At 42.8% G+C, this 19,215-nt stretch overlaps 1 protein-coding gene across 5 annotated transcripts in view; it reads right to left on the reverse strand.

Annotated features, from left to right (window-relative positions):
- FYN (FYN proto-oncogene, Src family tyrosine kinase) overlaps positions 1–19,215 on the reverse strand; it is a 237,726-nt gene that overhangs the window by 16,612 nt on the left and 201,899 nt on the right. The window lies entirely within an intron of this gene.

Consider the following 19,215-nt stretch of genomic DNA (forward strand, 5'->3'; position numbering starts at 1 on the left):
AATGGCTGTGTGGGTTGTATGCTGAAAAATCAGTGTCTGTGAGAATGGCGCCCCTAGCAATGCCCAGTGCACAACCTACAGCACCACTGGGGGCTCTGCTGAGAGCTGCAATGGGCTCTCTCCCTGGGTGAAATTAGGAAAGCTCAGAAACTTGGGAGGAAGGCTCTCCTGAGTTAAGCATCGCCTTCCCCTTGAAAATAAAATTCTGCCCGCTCAGATCTTTTCACAGATCTCATGGCAGGCATAAAGTGAGAATCAAAGTTGCCTCCTAAGTAGTATGGGTTTGTAGAAGGAAGGAAAAAAATGTCAGAAGATCTACAGTACAATTAAGTTGGTACTCTTAGGTAATAACTAGCTGATTCATTCTTCTTTGAAATTCTCTCCTCTGGGAGCAGAATTTGGATACCAGCACAATTTTCTCTCCCCCGCTTTATACTGGAGGAAATGTAGCAAGCAATGCAGGTGATGATGTGTGCCACTGACCTCATGAACCGTTTGGAGGACACTGTCACACTCAAAATACTTACTCAATGTTTAGGTGAATTTTTTTAAAAAAGAAATTACCATCACTATATTTTTCATTTCTTACTGAATTACTTTAATACTTTAGGGGTCTTTGAAGCCAACACACACACACACACACACATAAAACAAGCTAGTTGCCATGGAGCTGATTATGACTCATGGAAACCCCATGTGTATCAGAGTAGAACTGTGCTCCATAGGGTTTTCAATGGCTGATTCAGTAGACAGCAGGCCTTTCTTCCAAGGTGCCTCTGGGTGGACTCAAACCTCCAACCTTTTATTTGGCAGCTGAGTGTGTTAACTATTTATACCACCCAGGGACTCTGAAACCAATACACAAAGGCTACAGTATGTACTTGAAAGTGTCTTTTCCATCAAATGAATGCTTTCCAAGTAGTACTTGCAAATTCTACCAGTCTTTCAGGGTAAACTCATCCTTGAAACCCTGTCTTGGTGTTTTGATAAGAGTATCTTTGTAATTTAGTCATTTAACTCCCTGGAACAGCATGTAAGACCAGTTAGCTGTAAACCCAAAACCCACTGTGAGTCGATTCTGACTCACAGTGACCCTATAAGACAGAGTAGAACTGCCACATAGAGTTTCCAAGGAGTGCCTGGTGGATTTGAACTGCCAGTCTCTTGGTTAGCAGCTATAGCACTTAACCACTATGCCACCAGGGTTTCCACAGTTAGCCTTTGGCTGAATTATTTTTTGTGGTGAGTAAATATACTGGGGTTTTAAATATAAATTCCTTATATACACTTCAATCTTGTTTCTCTAAGTTCTGTTAGAAGAGACTTAAGACAACTGGTCATAAGCTTTGTGTAACAACAGCCACTCCATGGCTTCAGTGACTAAACTCCAATGACACCCACATTTGTATCAACAGATGGGACCTCGCTCCTCAGTTTCCGAGCTGTAAATCCAATTCCCTCCTCAATAGCTCCACTGGAAGTTCTCAAAGGGCCCCTAAAATACAATATCCAAAATTGATCTTCCCCACAATTCTGCTTCTTTTTCATTTTTGACATCTTGGTATACCACCCATTGATAATGCCAGAATCCTGAGACTCATCCTAATCTGGATGCTATGTCTAATTTTTCATCCCTGTGCTTATAAAAGGAGATCAATAAATCTTTATTGAATGAATCTTTAGCCCCTCCTACTTTATCATTTTCTATATTGAGTCCTTCATAAAATCTTGTCAGTTTTATACCCTTGGATGTTTCCAGTCCTCTTCATCTTCACTTCCCTCACTCTTCCAGGATCACTGTCACCTGCCTGGACTCCTATAATAGCCTTCCAACTGGACCTACATGTATAATTTGATCCCTGCTTCTCCAGCCTCATCTTGTTATCCTGACCCCCATCCTCTCCATTGTCCGTCTATGACTGCTTTGCAAATGCCAAGCTCCTACCTGCTTCAAGGTCACAGGACAAGCTGTTTCCTTTGCCAAAAATCTCCAGCTTACCCTCACCCTATGGCGAACTGCTACTCCTTCTTTGTTCTTTGCCTAAATGTTACTTGCATGGGGAACCTTTGCCTGACCACTAAGACTAGGGAAGGTTCCCCAGTTCTATGTGGCCAGAGCATCTCGTTCTTCTTTGTAGCTGGTACTATTAAAGTGCAGTGAATATATTAGTTATTTCAAGGGCTTCTTTCTTGATTGATGGTACCGTACCATCCTTGATGGCAGGATTATGTCTTTCTTGATGACCACCGTATCTCCAGTACTGAGCCCTGTGCCCAGAAGGCACCTGATAAACAGGTACTGAATGAATGAATGAACAAATAACTGGATAGCTGATTAGCCCTTCCAGCCTTCTCTTTTAGGCTGAATAACCATGATTCCTTATGGGCCTTATTATCAGCTCCCTGCTCTCCCTGAGCTCTCACGTTGTCCTTGGCAATCAGTGTCACTGTATGTGACTATCTCATGCCCTTTTAAGGTCCTAACAAGTACAACTACAATTTAAGAGCGTCTGTTCACGCACTAATGAAATTTATAAACACCTGGAAAACCCTGAGTTTTTAGTGCCAAATGAAATGTGTTCAGACCCCTTTTGGGTCTGACGGAATCTGTCTAAGGTGGACAGAGTCCCAAATCTTGTTCCATGAGGAACACAGGGCTGCAGCTGGAGAGGGAGGGTTATATAGGCAGAAAGACAAGGTGACAAGAGGCCTTGGGAGCGTTCACAGCAAGAAGAAGTGGAAAATCTTTTTCTCAATAGACGAGGATGAACGCAAGTGACTGGACACCAATCACTTCAACCTCATAAGCCCCTGGTCTTTCTCATTTAAAATAATATTAATAATCACCCATGGTTTAAGTAAGAGAAAGAAGAGGGTTGCAGATTTATTTGATTATCAAGCTTTGTCCATAAAAACAACCATGAAAAACCCCACCACTGCTAGGCTTCTCTTTCTATAAATATTTATTGTGTATTTGACATATGTCAGGCACTATAGTTGGTGCTGGAGGTACACAGGGATACCTTAGTGTTCCAGATTCTTCTCTTGCTCTCATGGAACTTGCATTTCAATTTGTGAGAAAGATAAAATAAATGAGTGACTATAATATACCTGTTAGGGAGTAATAAGTGCTATGGAGAAAAATTAAAATGAAGTACAAAGACAGATTTTTGTGGGATTTTTAAGGACTTTGGTTTCTACCCTAAGAGTGAGAGGAAGCCTCTGGAGCTTGTGATCAGAAAAGCAATGACATCCCTCCTCATTCTTTCTCCTTGTAGTTAAAGCACGGAAGATAACACACATCATTACCCTGCGAACGACCTGTGATGAGATGATGAGGCAATGAGAAAAGGACACTGACTTTTCAAAACTCTGCAATAGCATCATGACATCTCCAAGCCCATGGGTGCTAGTGACAATTTGCAAGTGGGTAGATTATGTTTCTATTGTCACTTCTGTAATTGTGTTTATTTAACTAGTGGCTCTAGTCACACTGGGGCTATTTTAGCACATTTTTCAAGTTTGAATAATACCAATAATCTCAAGAACAAAGGAGTAAAATTGAGCATAATCCAATACTTTGTAAAGCTCAAACATTTCTAAGAGAAACAAATGATCTTTTCTGAGTTTAATCTTCCCCTATATTCTTCCTTTCTTTCTAAGCATGTCTTTTGTCTCCACTGTAGCCTCCTCTTTATTCTCCTACTAATTACTAGTGTTTTCGAAGCCTCAGTGTTCCAGATTCTTCTCTCTGTTTTATTCCCTTGGGGAACGCACCCTCTCTTGTGACTAACACTGCTTGTAATCTCTACATGACGGAGGCTGGACACACATTCAGACTCTGTCTCTCGTTCAAAGTCCATGGGACAAAGTCTCCAGGGTGTGCCACCCTTACCTCAAATGTGCCCACTTCTGATCTAAGTTTGTATTTTTCACTGAACCACCTGACCTGGAGTAAGAGACTTTATAAAGGAGATTCTTGGACCAGGTAGAAAATTTCACTGAATGACTGACCTACAAAATTCATTCTCACTTAAATATTCTAGGTACAAATGGAGTTCTTTTTTACGATCCCATTTGCAAGAGCTGGATCACCATTCCACTAGGCTTCAAGGTGAAAACCCTGAAAGCCATGTGGGTCTTGTCTCCTTAAACCCTAAGTCTAATCTATCACCACTGCCTCTTGTTTCCCTCTTTGACATGTTTCTCAAGTTTGTTGTTTCCTGTTTATGCTCATGGCCACAGCCTGGTTTGTGTCCTCAACCCTCCTGCCAGGGTGCCCTGTCTTCAACTCACTGTTCTTCCATCTAATTGTTTTAAACCTTACCTTTATGATATCCCTCGCTCCTTGACCATACAGTGGGTACCCTTTTGCATTAAGCCCAAATCTCCTCCCTGGTTTTCAACTTTAGCTCTTGCTACCCCAAACACATAGTTAATCTAGTCTAGTTTGCTTTCCTGTACACTGCCCTTGGCATGATCATAATTATTTGAAATGCCTTTTCTCTTCCCATCTGCTTAGCTAAAGCCAACTCAGCTTAAGTCCCAGCTCTTTAATGAAGTCATCTTTAATCCTTCCAGCTGTCACTGATATCTCCAATGGCACCTACAACCAATGCTATTAACAACAGTTTAATGCTTGATAACTGTAGCCACAATAGTTAAACATATATTATGTTCTTGCTAAGTGTCAGGTATCATGCTAAGTGCTTTACACATATAAGGTGGGTACCAGTAATAATAGTCTTGTTTTATGATGTAAAATGATGTGTCAAAGCACATGTGTAAATGGTGGAATTGGGATTTGAACCTAGGGAGTTGGTTCCAAAGCCCAAGCACTTAAATACTATACTATGCTGTCATGTCAATGTCTCCTCCATGTCTCTCACAGTTCAACATGTGTTTTTGTTTGTTTACATATCTAAATATCCTTTATTTTTTAGAATAGTTCTAGGTTTACAGAAAATATGTGATTTTTTTATTTCCTTAGATATAAATGAAAATCCTTTGAGGTTGGACACCATGCTTTATACTATACTTACACCTAATGTGCTAATTAAACAGCAACTGCTCAATAAATGCTTGTTGACTGACTACAGAGTCAATCCAGGAAGCAATCTATCCACCACCCTGATGGCCAAATAAAGGTACTCTTCACAGATCCTCTCTTCCTTTACACAGGTTTAATCAAATCAAATTTAAAGAAAAGAGTGACAATACAGCAATGTAAGAGACTAACGATCCCCCTCCCCTTAGAGTTATAGGGATAATATCATCCTTACCAGATTCTAGGACAGTTTTGGTTTTTAAGTGAAAACAAGATGACTGGCTAAACCCATGAAGGCAGGACGGCTCATCCCAACCCCCAAGCGTTCTTTACTTAAAGTAAAGTGGTTCAATGAAAAATATAAACTTAGATAGGAAGTTGCCACATTTGAGGTAAAGGTGGCACACCCTGGAGACTTTGACCCATGGACTTTCATTAATTCCAGTTAATGAAGCTCCTCCACCCCTACTGGCCAGGTAATCTGCTTTTCACTTCTGCTTCAAATAGAAACAGTTCTTACTTGATTTGGTTATGTCCTGTACTTGATGCATCTTCATGCGTTAAGAGGAGGCAATGGTATTCCAAACACTTAAATGAAAGCTGCAGATACTTTTGCTCCAAAAGTCCACCTCCTATACTGAGTGTATGTATGTAGGCTAGAAAACAGGGAGCTAATGCTCTTCGGTGACAATGCAAAGAGGCCCAACTGTGGGCTGGGCTGGGATCAGGCAGACATTACGGGAAGGCAGAATAGTACAGTCATTTACAAAATGAGCTTCAGTGTCAGGAAGATCTGGGTGTGAACCCTGGATTTGCTGGGTGACCATTTAAAACCTCCCTAAGTGTCAGTTTCCATATCTCCAAATCAGGGTTGATGATAACCTCATACAGTTGCAAGAATTATAAGAAAGTGTTCAGTCCAGTGTCTGACACCTGGTAATAGCTAAATAAATGCCAGCTATTACTTTATTTGGGTAGTAAAGCACTTAGATAGTGTAATCATCCTGAAGTCTAAACCCATTTTAATAAGGGAATAAGCTACATTGGCAAATGCCATCAGGTTAGCCAGACTTCTCCAAACTTCAATCAATCACTGAGAATTTACTGAGTGTCCATTAAGTTCCCAGCACAGTTCTGGCCACTACTGGGAAAACCAAGCACAGGTCATCACCCCTACCCTGGGGAGTTTCCAGGCAGCTGGGGAGACAAAGCTTACCTGCAAACATGACAAAGGGCTAAATTGTGGAAATGGCTTTAGGAAGAAGAGGGCTCAGAGAGGGAAAAAGAGGACATGAATAGGGACTGGGGACGTTAGGGAAGAATGGATCACTCTGAAATGATGCAGTGTGACCCATGGCTCTCCCTGGGGTAGGACTCAAGGCAGGGGCCAGGATAGGCCTGGGTGGGGCCTGCCTTGTATCACCTGCTCTTGGTAGAGAGCTGGGGCTATCAAACCTTTTGATTCTGGTGACCAGGTCAATTCCATAACTCTGTCTCAGAAAGTGTCCTTTCTGGCTAAAAACTGGGCCAAGGTGGAGAGGTGAAGCCATTGCAGACTAAAAGAAGCATAAAAACAGAAATCCTGCCCAATGGCATTTTCAAGGAGGAAAGGCATTAGCTTTAACAATAGACACTGTTTTTCTGAACCAAAGATCCATCTAGAGCCCTCTTTAATTATGAAGCCACAAACTCTGCAAATTATTACATCCAGTATTAAATCATATATATGTAGTATTTTAACTTTAAGGTTACCCTGAGGAATTAAAGAAAATAAATTGTGAACTATACAAATAACAGGAAGCCAATTACATAGAGAGGGAGGTGACAGGCAAGACACAGGACAGGATATCCTGTGAAAAAGGCAGAATCAAATCTGACCTGACCTGGAACTTTGTGGTTATTTAAACAAAACAATGATTTCAACCCCAATAAAACCTGGCAAAGCACAACTAAGAATTTTTACACTAGGCCAAAGGGATGACTTTTAAATTTCCCAAATGCTTCTGAAGTAATACAACTTTGTGTTTTCCAGTTATTCCTGGTGACACATTCTGTTGAAATTTCCACTTAAAGTTCATGAAATTTTAACAGTACATTTGTTAAATAAAAATCAATAAAAAGTAAATGGTAGAATGTACTGAGATTATGTTCCATCTCAAATACATATGGATGGGCAGGGAGATTGAGAAGAAAGGAGATAGGGAGTAAGGAGGAGTGCCGTTCTACTGGGGATTTGGTAAATCAGCTAGGCCAGGGGAGATAAGAACCAGGGACCCGAAGCTGGGCGTGAACATACTGCAAAGACTGGGGCTGATTAACCTGGCACAGAACCAAAGTCTAGTTGAGCTGAATTCATGGAAGGAATATTCAGGTTGAGAGGGGTGAGCAAAGTTCTAAGGTGAGCCCAAAATTGAGGACTGGACAGAGAAGAGGTGGAAGGTCCAGCAATGAGTATTGGAAGTTTAACTCAGAACAACTAGAGGACAAAGGGGAGTAAACTCAGCCACCAGGGAGTATGGTCGGTGCCTAGACATTGATACTGCGGTACTGAAGTCAGGGAAGGACAGGCAGAAAGATGAATTGTAGAAGGGCATTAGATCCTCACATGAAGGAGAACACAGCGCAGGCTAGAACATTTGTTCCAAATATTTATGAAGAAGTCAGAAGGTAAGAGGAGGAACCTCTGGACTACTTGTCTTTTCTCATCACCTTCCTCCCAGTGGTGACCAACGAAATGCATGGCCGGTCAACCCAGGAACATTCACACTGCCAACACAAAAGTAAAATATGAAATGAATAAGCATCTCCTGAAATAGTGGGTATTTGGTCTCTTTACTTCTAGGAAGAAAGTAGCCCTGGAGGCGCAAAGGTTAAGTGCTGGGCTTCTAACCTAAAGGTTGGCGGACTGAATCCACCTGGCGGCTCTGTGGGTTAAAGACCTGGCAACCTGCTTCCACAAAGATTATGGCTTAGGAAACCCTATGGGGCAGTTCTACTCCATCACATGAGGTTGCTATGAGCTGGAATTGACTCAACCCAACAACAACAACAACATACTCTTAGGAAGAAAATCTGAGAACCATCAACAGAACATTCTCTGAAGTGCAGACTGTGTTAGGGGGCTTGTTTAAGTGGATGTCTTAAGTAGAACTGAAGAAAGGAGGAGCCCTGCTTGCTGTTCTAGACCACCAAGGCTCTGTTTTGACTACTCTGGCTGTATAGAAAGTTCTGAGATCGGGAAGTGTAAGGCCTCCTACTTTGTTCTCTTTCAATAGTGTTTTGCTTATCTGGGGTCTTTTTCCTTTCCATACAAAGTTGGTGTCTCAGTTATCTAGTGCTGCTATAGCAGAATACCATAAGTGGATGGTCTTAACAAACAGAAATTTATTCTCTCACAGTCTAGGAGGCTAGAAGTCTGAATCCAGGGTGCCCCAGTTCTAGGAGAAGGCTTTTTCTCTCTGTCAGCTCTGGGGGAGGGTCCTTGTCATCAGTCTTCCCCTAGGAGTTTCTCAGCACAGAGACACTGGTCCAAAGGATGTGCTTTGCTCCCGATGCTTCTTTTTTGGTGGTATGAGGTCCCGTCTCTCTGCTCACTCCTCTCTCCTTTTATCTCTTGTAAGATAAAAGGTGATGCAGGCCACACCCCATGGAAACTACCCTTACATCTGATCAGGGATATGACCTGAATAAGGGTGTTTCATCCCACCCTAATCCTCTTTAGCATACCTAATTTTGCCTCATTAACCATAGGCAGAGATTAGGAATTAGAACACACAGAAAAATTACATCAAATCACAAAATGGAGAACCACCACACAGTACTGGGAATCATGGTCTAGCCACGCTGACACATATTTTTGGGGGACACAATTCAATCCATGACAGCTGGTGATTAGTTTTTCAACCTTTTTAGAGAATGCTGATGGAATCTGGATTGGGATTGCATCTTATCTATAGATTGCTTTGGGTAGTATTCACATTTTCACAATGTTAAGTCTTCCTATCCATGAGCATGATATGTTCTTCCATTTATGTAGGTCTCTTTTGGTTTCGGAAACCGTGATGGCACAGTGGTTAAGAGCTATGGCTGCTAACCAAAAGGCTGGCAGTTCGAATCACCAGGCGCTCCTTGGAAACTCTAGAGGGCAGTTCTACTCTGTCCTATAGGGTCGCTATGAGTCGGAATCAATTCAATGGCAATGGGTTTGGGTCTTTGGGTTTCTTACAGTAGTATTTTGTAGTTTTCTTTGTATAAGTCTTTTACAACCCTAGTTAGGTTTATTCCTAAGTATTTTATCTTTTGGGGGCTATTGTAAATGGTATTGTTTTCTGATTACCTTTTTGGAGCTCTCTTTGTTAGTATAGAGAAATCTGACTGATTTTTATGTTAATCTTGTATCCTGCCACTTTGTAGAATCCTTCTACTAGTTCCAGTAGTTTTCTTGTAGAATCTCTGGGATTTTCTATGTATAGGATCATATCATCTGCAAACAGAGATAATTTTATCTCTTCCTTACCCATTTGGATGCCTTTTATTTCTGTTTCTTTCCTTATTGCTCTGGTTAGGACTTCCAGTACAGTACTGAATGAGAGTGGTGAGAAGGGGCATCCTTGTCTGGTTCCCGTTCTCAAGGGGAATGCTTTCAGTGTCTCTCTGTTGAGAATAATGTTGGCCGTTGGTTTTGTATATATGCCCTTAATTTTGTTGAGGAATTTTCCTTCCATTCCTATTTTGCTGAGAGTTTTTATCAAAAATGGGTGTTGGATTTTATCAAATGCCTTTTCTACATCGATTGATTTGATCTTTCCCTTTTATATATGTGGACTGATTTGTGGATTGATTACGTTGATTGATTTTCTAATATTGAACCATCCTTGCATTGTTGTTGTTAGGTGCTGTCAAGTCAGTTTTGATTCACAGCGACCCGGTGTACAACAGAACGAAACACTACCCGGTCCTGCGCCATCCTCACAATTGTTGCTATGCTTGAACCCACTGCTGCAGCCACTGAGTCAATCCATCTCGTTGAGGGTCTTCCTCTCTTTCACTGACCCTCTACTTTACCAAGTATGATGTCCTTCTCCAGTAACTGATGCCTCCTGATAACATGTCTAGAGTATGTGAGACGCACATCCTTGCATACTGGTATGAATCCCACTTGGTCTCTACCAATGCTCTGAAAAATTTCAACTACCCTTCCACCTTGCCAAGAGCCAAAAAGGAAGTTATATTGGAATAAAAATTTCTGATCCAGTACCCCACTAAGATGGATACTATATCTGTGAATTTTCTGTCTAGAACAAAATACAAGAAAGCTGTGTGTTGAGCTCTTTAACCATCTATATGCTGTTACTCAGAATGGTAAGAAGAACTCAGGCCTAAGTAATTAACTGAGGTGTGGGATTTAGTTCAACACAGAAATTATTCTGAGAATCCAGCTGCCCCCAGAAGGGGTAGTGGGCCTGGGTCGGTCTGACATCACGCCACACAGCGTGCTAGGAAGCACTGGCTTGGCAATACTGCTTGGGAACAGTTGATGGGCTCGGTTGGAATTAGGAAGAAATCAAAGGAAGACAGGATATAGAGATGACAATAACCACTCTGGGTTTCTTTTTCAAAATGTATTCCCCACCCCAGGCTTCAATGTGGCACAGTGCTGGTACCTTTGTGGGGGAGGCCAGCATGCTGCTGCTGTGCACCCCCCGGGCTAGAAGAAAACAGAGGGTGCAAAACTTCAGGCAGTTTTCATAGGCAATGCCTTTCTCTGATTATCCAGATGATGAAAACTCAGGAGTTCCCTTTGCTAGCAAAGCAAGACAAGGAAGCCAAGTGACATTTTTGATGTTTGATGGCAGTCTGCAGTTCCTATTTACACACTTTAAAATCACAGCGTGCAGCCATCTGCCTCCTTCTTGATGATGACTAAGAAACATGGGATGCACAGACCAAGGACTTGTTCTTGACCATTCATAAACAACCACCAAATTATCTGCCCAAAACAGCACAAAGGGAGAAAGAAATACCCACACCGAATACAAAATGGGACTGCCCAGTTCAGATAAAGAGGAAAGGTATTCAGAGAACTCAGGCTTGCAGTGACCAGTCCCATCTGTTACCTCTGGGCAGTGTCAGAGAGTATGGAAGGGGAAGAAAATGGAAGAAATTCCTCTACCTCCTTGCCACAAATAATTTTTTTTTTAAGTTTTAATCTTAAAAGAGACTTGGGCAGGAAAGGGTGATTTAAAGTCTCCTTTCTTTTCATTTTAATCTTTCGCTTTAAATACGTCCTTTCTATGAGGGAAATGGGTGATCTGTATAATTCATCACCATTTCCCTGCCAATCTGACCTGCCAACCCTGACTATTCATCTGGCCCCTGAAGCTCCACAGTGGCGCAGCAGATAAACAAAGCAGTCCCTCACAGAAATGCCGGTGGAAGCCTAGAGCTTGAAGCGGTGGGAATACAAATGAAGGCGTTTTTCTGCCTAGTGACTGAAGTGGACTGAACTCAGATCTGGGGGGCTTCATTACAACCAGCCACGGCTCAGGCGTGTAGCTTGTCAGCTCAGCAGGAAAGATGTCTCCCACAGCTCCTCTCCCAGGGTGGAGGGCAGGATGTTCTGCCAAGGAAGTTGACCCTGGGGCCTCTCACCAGACATCCCCTCAGGACGATAAGCTCTGCACGTGGGGATGGGGACGTGACGTGGTCGTTTAATGGTGGGACTGCTCTAGTTAGGAACATACTGAGTTTCCTGCTCATTACTTAAAACAATGGCTACATTTGAAAGGGTTTGCTTTTCATCAAATGATGGGTTGCTTTTCTAGCATGGGGAAGATTAGATTAAATTCAACAATTAAAAGGGTTTTGCCCTCCCCTGACATTTGTTGTTCAGGTTACAGTGCACTGTGCCGGAGCTGCCAAGCTGCTGTTGACAGAGAACAAGAAACTGTGCGTGCTGATGGGGGCAGAGGGAGGGCATCTCATGGCGAGATCAGCCTTGATCTGCCACCAGATTACAGGGTCCTCAGAAGGGGCTGATTAATAATTCTGCAGGAGTCCTTGAGCTGGAGAGCTGGCGTTCTGAGTCACATAATTCCCAGTCATTCTAATACAAAGGAAGGACAGGAATTGAATTCACAGTTTTGGATTGTGAAATTCAAAATTCAGAAGAAACAGGGATCTGCTTTTTCGTGATTGTGTTTGTCAACCTTGCTGCCTGCTTGTTTGTGTTAAATGGCTACTGTGCTTTTTGAAACCAAAATCTGATTATATTTAATTAGTACAGGCATCTGGGATTTCTAATACACAAAGAGTTATTAAAGTAACAAATCTTTCTAAAATATGTTCTCCATGAAAGAACGCGTTAATTTATGCAGCAACAATTTTTTAACATGAAATAATTAACATGAAAACTGCAACAATTATGAATTCTTCCTAGTCTAATTTATACATGAATTTTCCTCCAGACAATAATCTATTCGACTCAAAACCGTCAATACTGGGAGCATTTGAACAGGCACATTTTTTTTTCTATTTAATACACAGACTTAAACTTAGAGCAGTCTTATACAAAGTTCTGAGTGCCCCTGTTTCTACATACATTCCAAAGATCCAAAGATTAAATTGCACTGATGTTTGCTTCCGCAGTAACAGGCCTGTCGTTAATTTAGAACTTAAAAAAAAAACAAACAAAAACCATAAACCCCCTCAAAACATATACAACTCCATGTTCCTGTTCTCTGTGATGATTCAAATCAGGCAGGTCTCTGTGTAGAAGGAGCCCTGATGGGAGGGGTCAGGAGTCCAGTGGGCCCCAACAGCCTCCAGAATGGTGAGATGCCGGGGGAGGGTGATAATCACAGCCATTACTACCCAGCTGATCAATACTAACGATCTTACTATTATTACTACTACCAACAACTATCAGCTCAGCTTTTACTTTGTGCTAAGCGCTTTACCTAAATTCTTGAGGAAGCCATACAACAATTCTAGGATGTAGATAACTATTATTATCTGTTTTCAGAAGACAAAATAAAGGCTCAAAGGGGTTAAACAACTTGTCCAAGGTCTCAAATATAATTAGCAGTGCTAGGATTCACACCAAAACAATTTGATTTCATGGGTCATGCTCTTAACTAGTCTAAACCCTGACATCTTTAGGAGGAGTGTAGGGGTGTGTAGGGGAAGAGGGAAAGAGGTCTCGTGATGCAAAAGACATAGACTGAAGTGCTGCCAGGAGCAGGCAGGCGTGAATAATCAGCTTCTACTGACTGTCTTCCCTAATTCTTACAACCACCTTACCCGTAACCTGCTGCTTTCAAGTCAGCTCTTACTCATGGCAATCCCGAGCATGTGGAGTAGAACTGCACTCCATAGGGTGTGCAATGGCTGTGACTTTTTAGAAGATCGCCAAGTCTTTCTTTCTTCCAAGGCATCTCTGGGTGGGTTCAAACTGCCAACCTTTTGGTTAGTAGTCGAGCACTTAACTGTGTGTGCTACCCAGGGACTCAACAATCATCTTAAAGGCAACAAAGACCAGTCTTATTTTGCAGATCAGAAAGCTGAGGCTCAGAGAGCCTAGAGCTTACACAAAGACCATGGCCAGGAAACGGCAGGGTCAGCATTTGGAACTATCTAAAGCTCCCAGGCTTCCCATTACCTCAAAGACGATCTTACTGTGTACAGGGAATGCTACTATAGCAAACAATCCTTTCTGGAGGTTCTGGCAGTCACGACAGTATCTGAGCCCCAGACAGAGCAGTGTGCACTGCTTGGAGAGCACGCAGAGCCTCTCTGCGAAGGGTGGAGAGGGGGCAGTAACTGCTTTAGTTAACTAGTGCTGCTATAACAGAAATACCACAGGTGGATGGCTTTAACAAAGCAAAGTTTATTCTCTTATAGTTTAGGAGGCTAGAAGTCCAAATTCAGGGTGCCAGCTGCAGGGAAGGCTTTCTTTCTCTGTTGGTTCTGGGGGAAGGTCCTTGTCATCAATCTTTCCTTGTTCTAGAAGTTCTCAGTACAGGGATGCCAGGTCCAAAGGATGTGCTCTGCTCCCGGCACTACTTTCTTGGTGGTATACGGGCCCCCAGCTTTGGGCAGCCCCATTCTCCTAGTCCATCTGAGTGTCGACCTTACTCCCTTGGCCTGAGCAGGCCCTGTCTTGGGCATGGCAGCCCTGTCCCCCAGCTTTGGGCAGCAGATCTGGCCCCATCCAACTGGCACTCGTGAAAGGCAGCCCCACAATATGGAACGTAGTTGGTGAAGATCTGACCTTTGAAACCTAGGAGGCTGACCTCAGTTCGAAACCCCAGGGGCCACGGCTCCACCTTTGAGACTCCCAGAGGTCGTGACCCTACCGTTTGGAACTGAGGCAGCTCTGCTTCTTGTGTTCCTTGTCTCTTCCGCTTCTTGGTTCCTTAGCCTCTCGGCCCCTCGAGCCTCACCACCCGCACCTGTCCTTCTGGGGCAAGTGTTCCAGAACACTGTAGCTCCACTGATAAGTGCCTGGAGGCACCCCACTCCGCCAGTAAACTTTGGCCAGAAGGCACTCGGCTCTCTTGCTCCACGGGTCAGCAAGCCTAGCCTCACCAATAAGTGCCTGTAGGAACCCCACTCCTCCAGGAAGCCTCCTGTGCCAAAAGCACTCAGCTCTTGTGCTCAATTTCTCTCCTGCTACTTCTTGTTGTCTGCACCGTCTCCAGTGTAACAGCTTTTCTCACTTCCTTTTCAGTCCTCACCAGAATTGTCTGACGTCCATAATTCCACCAACAGCCTCTTCAAGGCAATCTAGGCTTTTACTGTGTGATCTTGGCTATTTCCATTCCTCTAAGCAAATATTTAATAAATACCTACTGTGTGCTGTGTGTTCATGAGGACTCTTTGCTAATTTTCAGGCCAAATTAACCCTCTAAAGAAGCAGTAAGACCATCCCACAGATACTAAAGGAAACTGCTACAACGGTACTCTTGCTAGTTCTTCTAACACGTGTACGTGCACATGTGCGTGCACACACAGCAGTGAAACCACTGAGAATGCCCACCAACTCCTCAGAGTTGATGAGAGAAGAAAACAACAGAGGCAGGATGAGGAAAAAGGAGAAAGTCTGCTGAGGAGAATGGTTAATGGACAGTTGGCTTCTAGCTGTGTTAGGGTGGAGGGGCCTTGGGTAATATCAAAGTGGGGACTGCCTAGATAAAAAGAGTTGGCTGAAAAGTAACGGAATGTTATTTTTTAATCTCTTTAAAGGTTGATTCTTTCCTTTAAGATTTTTTTTAGGTAAGAAAATATAGACTTTTTTTTCAATGAAAATATATATCAAACATAAAATGTTCAGGTTATAAGAATGACTTTTATATTTCACAACCCACAAAGAGCTTTTAGAGATAACCTATTTAAGTCTCACATTAATTATGTGAGGTAAATATTTTCATTATCTCCATTTTACAGATGATAAAAATGAGGCTCAGAAAGGTTAAATGATTTATTTGCCTGGGGACAAGAAGTGAGAGAGCTGATTCAAACCCAAGGCACCTAACTTCCAACCCCAGGTTCCTCAGTCTCATAAGGCTGCCTCACAGTAGCCTGGGCGGGAAATGCAAGTCTTTCTGGAACACTGGTAAATCACAGAGTAACTGTGTATTCTGCCTTTAAGAACATGTCCCCAAAAATCTGTTAGGCAGTATCTTCTAATGCTAACCATAACCACCAAGTGTCATCAAGTCGACTCCAACTCATGGCAACCCCATGTGTTTCAGAATAAAACTGCTCTGACAAACACGGTTTTAATGGCTGATTTTTCGGAAGTAGATTGGCAGGCCTTTTTTCTCTGAGATGTCTCTGGGTGGACTCAAAACAAACCTTTCGGTTAGCGGTCAAGCATGTTAAAACTGAGCTACCTAGAGACTCCATGATAATCATAGTCTTACCATATGACTAGCAATTCCACTTCTCGGAATATACCCAAGAGAAATGAGGGTATATGTTCACCATCATACCAAAAACCAAACCCAGTGCCATTGAGTCGATTCTGGCTCATAGCGACCCTATAGGACAGAGTAGAACTGCCCCACAGAGTTCCCAAGGAGCACCTGGCAGATTTGAACTGCCGACCCTTTGGTTAGCAGCCGTAGCACTTAACCACTACGCCACCAGGGTTTCCATTCACCATCATAGCAGCTTTATTTATAATACCCCAAATTGGAAACAAACCCAAATGCTCATCAACAGTAGAATGGATAAACAGTGATATATATTCATGCAATGGAATACTACTCAGCAATGAAAAAGAAAGAACTACTGTTACATGCAGCAATGTGGGTGAATCTCACAGACAATGCTGGGAAAGGGTAATACCATCTGCTCTACATGAAGTTCAGTTACAGACAAACTAATCTATGGTGATGGTGGTCAAAACAATGGTTACCTCTGGGGGTGTTTACTGACAAGGAGAGGGTGTGAGGGAGTCTTCTGGGGTGCTGGAAGTGTTCTATATCTTCATCTGTGGGCTGGCTTTATGGGTATGCATATATGTAAATGCTCATTGAGCTGCACACTGAAGATTTGTTCATTTTGCCGTATGTATATAATACCCAACCCACCCAGTGCCGTCGAGTCAATTCCGACTCATAGTGACCCTATAGGACGGAGTAGAACTGCCCCATAGAGTCTCCAAGGAGCGCCTGGCGGATTCGAACTGCTGACCCTTTGGTTAGCAGCTGTAGCACTTAACCACTACGCCACCAGGGTTTATAGCTCAATAAAAAAAAAGTATCCACAAGAGGAAATCATTCTTATACATAAGCCAGGTCTGTCTGAACATGTTAGGTTTAAATCAACATTAGTTAGCACTAAGCTCCCTGCATGCTTAGGAAGAAAAAGTCTGTTGAGAATTCTCCCACTGCTTCCTGTCTGCTTGCGTGAGCTTCGATGGCATTGATTGCCTGACAGGCAGTGAGTCTTGGAAAGTAAAGCTGGTGACAGCCATCTATGCTGGCGGTCATGGGCCACAGGTGTGGTGCGGATGCATGTGGATGACAGGGTGGACAGCAGACCCTGTGGCGCCTCTGGCGGGGTGGAGCTGGGGTTGGCTCTGAACTGATTCTGGGATGAGATGCAGGGCTGGAGTAGCGAGGTGGCTATGAGCAGACCTCAGTGAGGGTGTCAGCAGGGTGGGTGAGAGGCCATAGGTGAGCTGAGGGGTAATGATGTGGACAGGAGGGCTAGGAGGCAGAGGACCCATATGCGGTAGCGGGGCCAGGTGAGAGCACCTCAAATGACCTTTTCAGGTTTGGACACTCCACTTGGCTGCACCACCACGACCATCTCAAACTCATCAAATTCCAAACCAAATTCACTACCTTCTCTGGAAATAAGATCTTGACTCATTCATTTCTGTTGCTGGCAACACTATCTGCATGACGACCCACATTTGAATACTTGGAGAGTTAGTTCCATCAGATTCCTCTCTTCCTTTCCCCAAAGCATTTGAACCTTTCCATTGTATCTACAATCAATTCATGCTTCTGTTTATTCCTCAGGAATTAGTCTTGTATAGGACACAGCAACCATAATAACTAACATTTGTAAATACACTGTGCTAAACACTTTACATACATTATTTCACTGAATTTGCAAAAATGCACAAAGCAGGTACTATGCATTTCAATTTTAAAGATGAAGAAACTGAGGTGTGGAAAAGTTAAATAACTTGCCCAAGGTCCCAGAGCTGGTAAGTGGTAGAGTTGGGTGTCAACCCTAGTTCTGTCTGACTTCAACTTCACTCCAATCTTTCCTCCTTATGCTGACTGACCCACTGTGCAGTCTTAGGCTTCTTTATATCAGTAAGCAAAGTCCCTTTCATAGACAAGACACTCAAATAATTAACATTGGCATTACTTAGAGACCTTTCTTGATTGGATAAAATTTAGCAAAGAGCTTATGACTAAAGAACAAGTATCTGCTATAACTGAGGGAGATGTATAGGTAATAATAATAATCCCAAATAATTTCTGCCACCCTCACAGGCTCTGGGCTCTGATCTCCTCCTTAGCACAGGGCTCCTGTTCACAGTCCGAAGTCAGTGGGGTGGGGTGGTAGGAGGAAAGGAACACAGGAGGGGTCGTTTAACACAGCCCCGTTTAACTGGTGCTCTGTGGAATGCTACCTCATCCACCCAAGGGGGAGACAAACATTTCAGTGCACCCTTAGAAGGGAGACTCATGACTGTGTTGAAAAAATTGTCATTCACAGTCCTAAAATATCTCAGTTTGGCACATGTTTCTGAACACTGCCTGCACTTCCATTATCAAAACGCAGCACGGCTGTGGCCTGTGGGTAACATAAAATCCAACTTGCAAATATTATTAGGCACATGGACCAGCTGTCTGGAGGAGCTGATTAATCTCCGGCAGAAACTTCAGCACGCAGCACGCATGCCATCTGCAGAGTATACCAGCAGATACACGCCAGGCCCTTTCTGCCTCAGAAAGAGGCCAGGGCAGGGCAGGCCCTCGGGGGGAATTTTATAAACAGCTGGGTTGCCCCAAAGCCTGAAAAGGAAGGTCTTTCTCCTCACACATGCATGTTAGAAGGTGCCCCTTAAAATTTGTTCCGTAAAATAAAGAGAATCATGACTATTATGTTTAATCCTGTCCCTTCTTTCCTATTCTTTCTTTAAAAAATTTTTTATTGTGGTGAGTGTATATATATAACATCTGCCATTTCAATGTTTTTTACACATACAATTCAGTGACATTAAAATTACTTTCATCATGTGCAACTATCACCACCATCCATTTCTAAAACAGACGTTCAGTGTTCCCTAAGCAATGATTTCCTCTTTCCTTCCCTCCCGTCTGTCCCTGGTAGCAACTAATAAACTTTAGTCTCTATACATGTTCCTATTTTAGATATTTTATATAAGTGGGATCATATAATATTTGTCCTTTTACAGCTGACTTATCTCACTCAGCACAATGTTTTCAAGGTTCACCCATGTTGTAGCATGTATCAAGACTTTATTTCTCTTTATGGTTGGGTAATATTCCATTGCATGTATGTACTACATTGTGTTTATCCATTCATCTGTTGATGGGCATCTTGGTCGTTTCTACCTTTTGGCTACTGTGAATAGTGCTGCAATGAACATTAGTGTACAAGCCTCTGTTTGT

This window comes from Elephas maximus, chromosome 1 (assembly GCF_024166365.1).
Source record: "Elephas maximus indicus isolate mEleMax1 chromosome 1, mEleMax1 primary haplotype, whole genome shotgun sequence".
Taxonomy (NCBI): Eukaryota; Metazoa; Chordata; class Mammalia; order Proboscidea; family Elephantidae; genus Elephas; species Elephas maximus.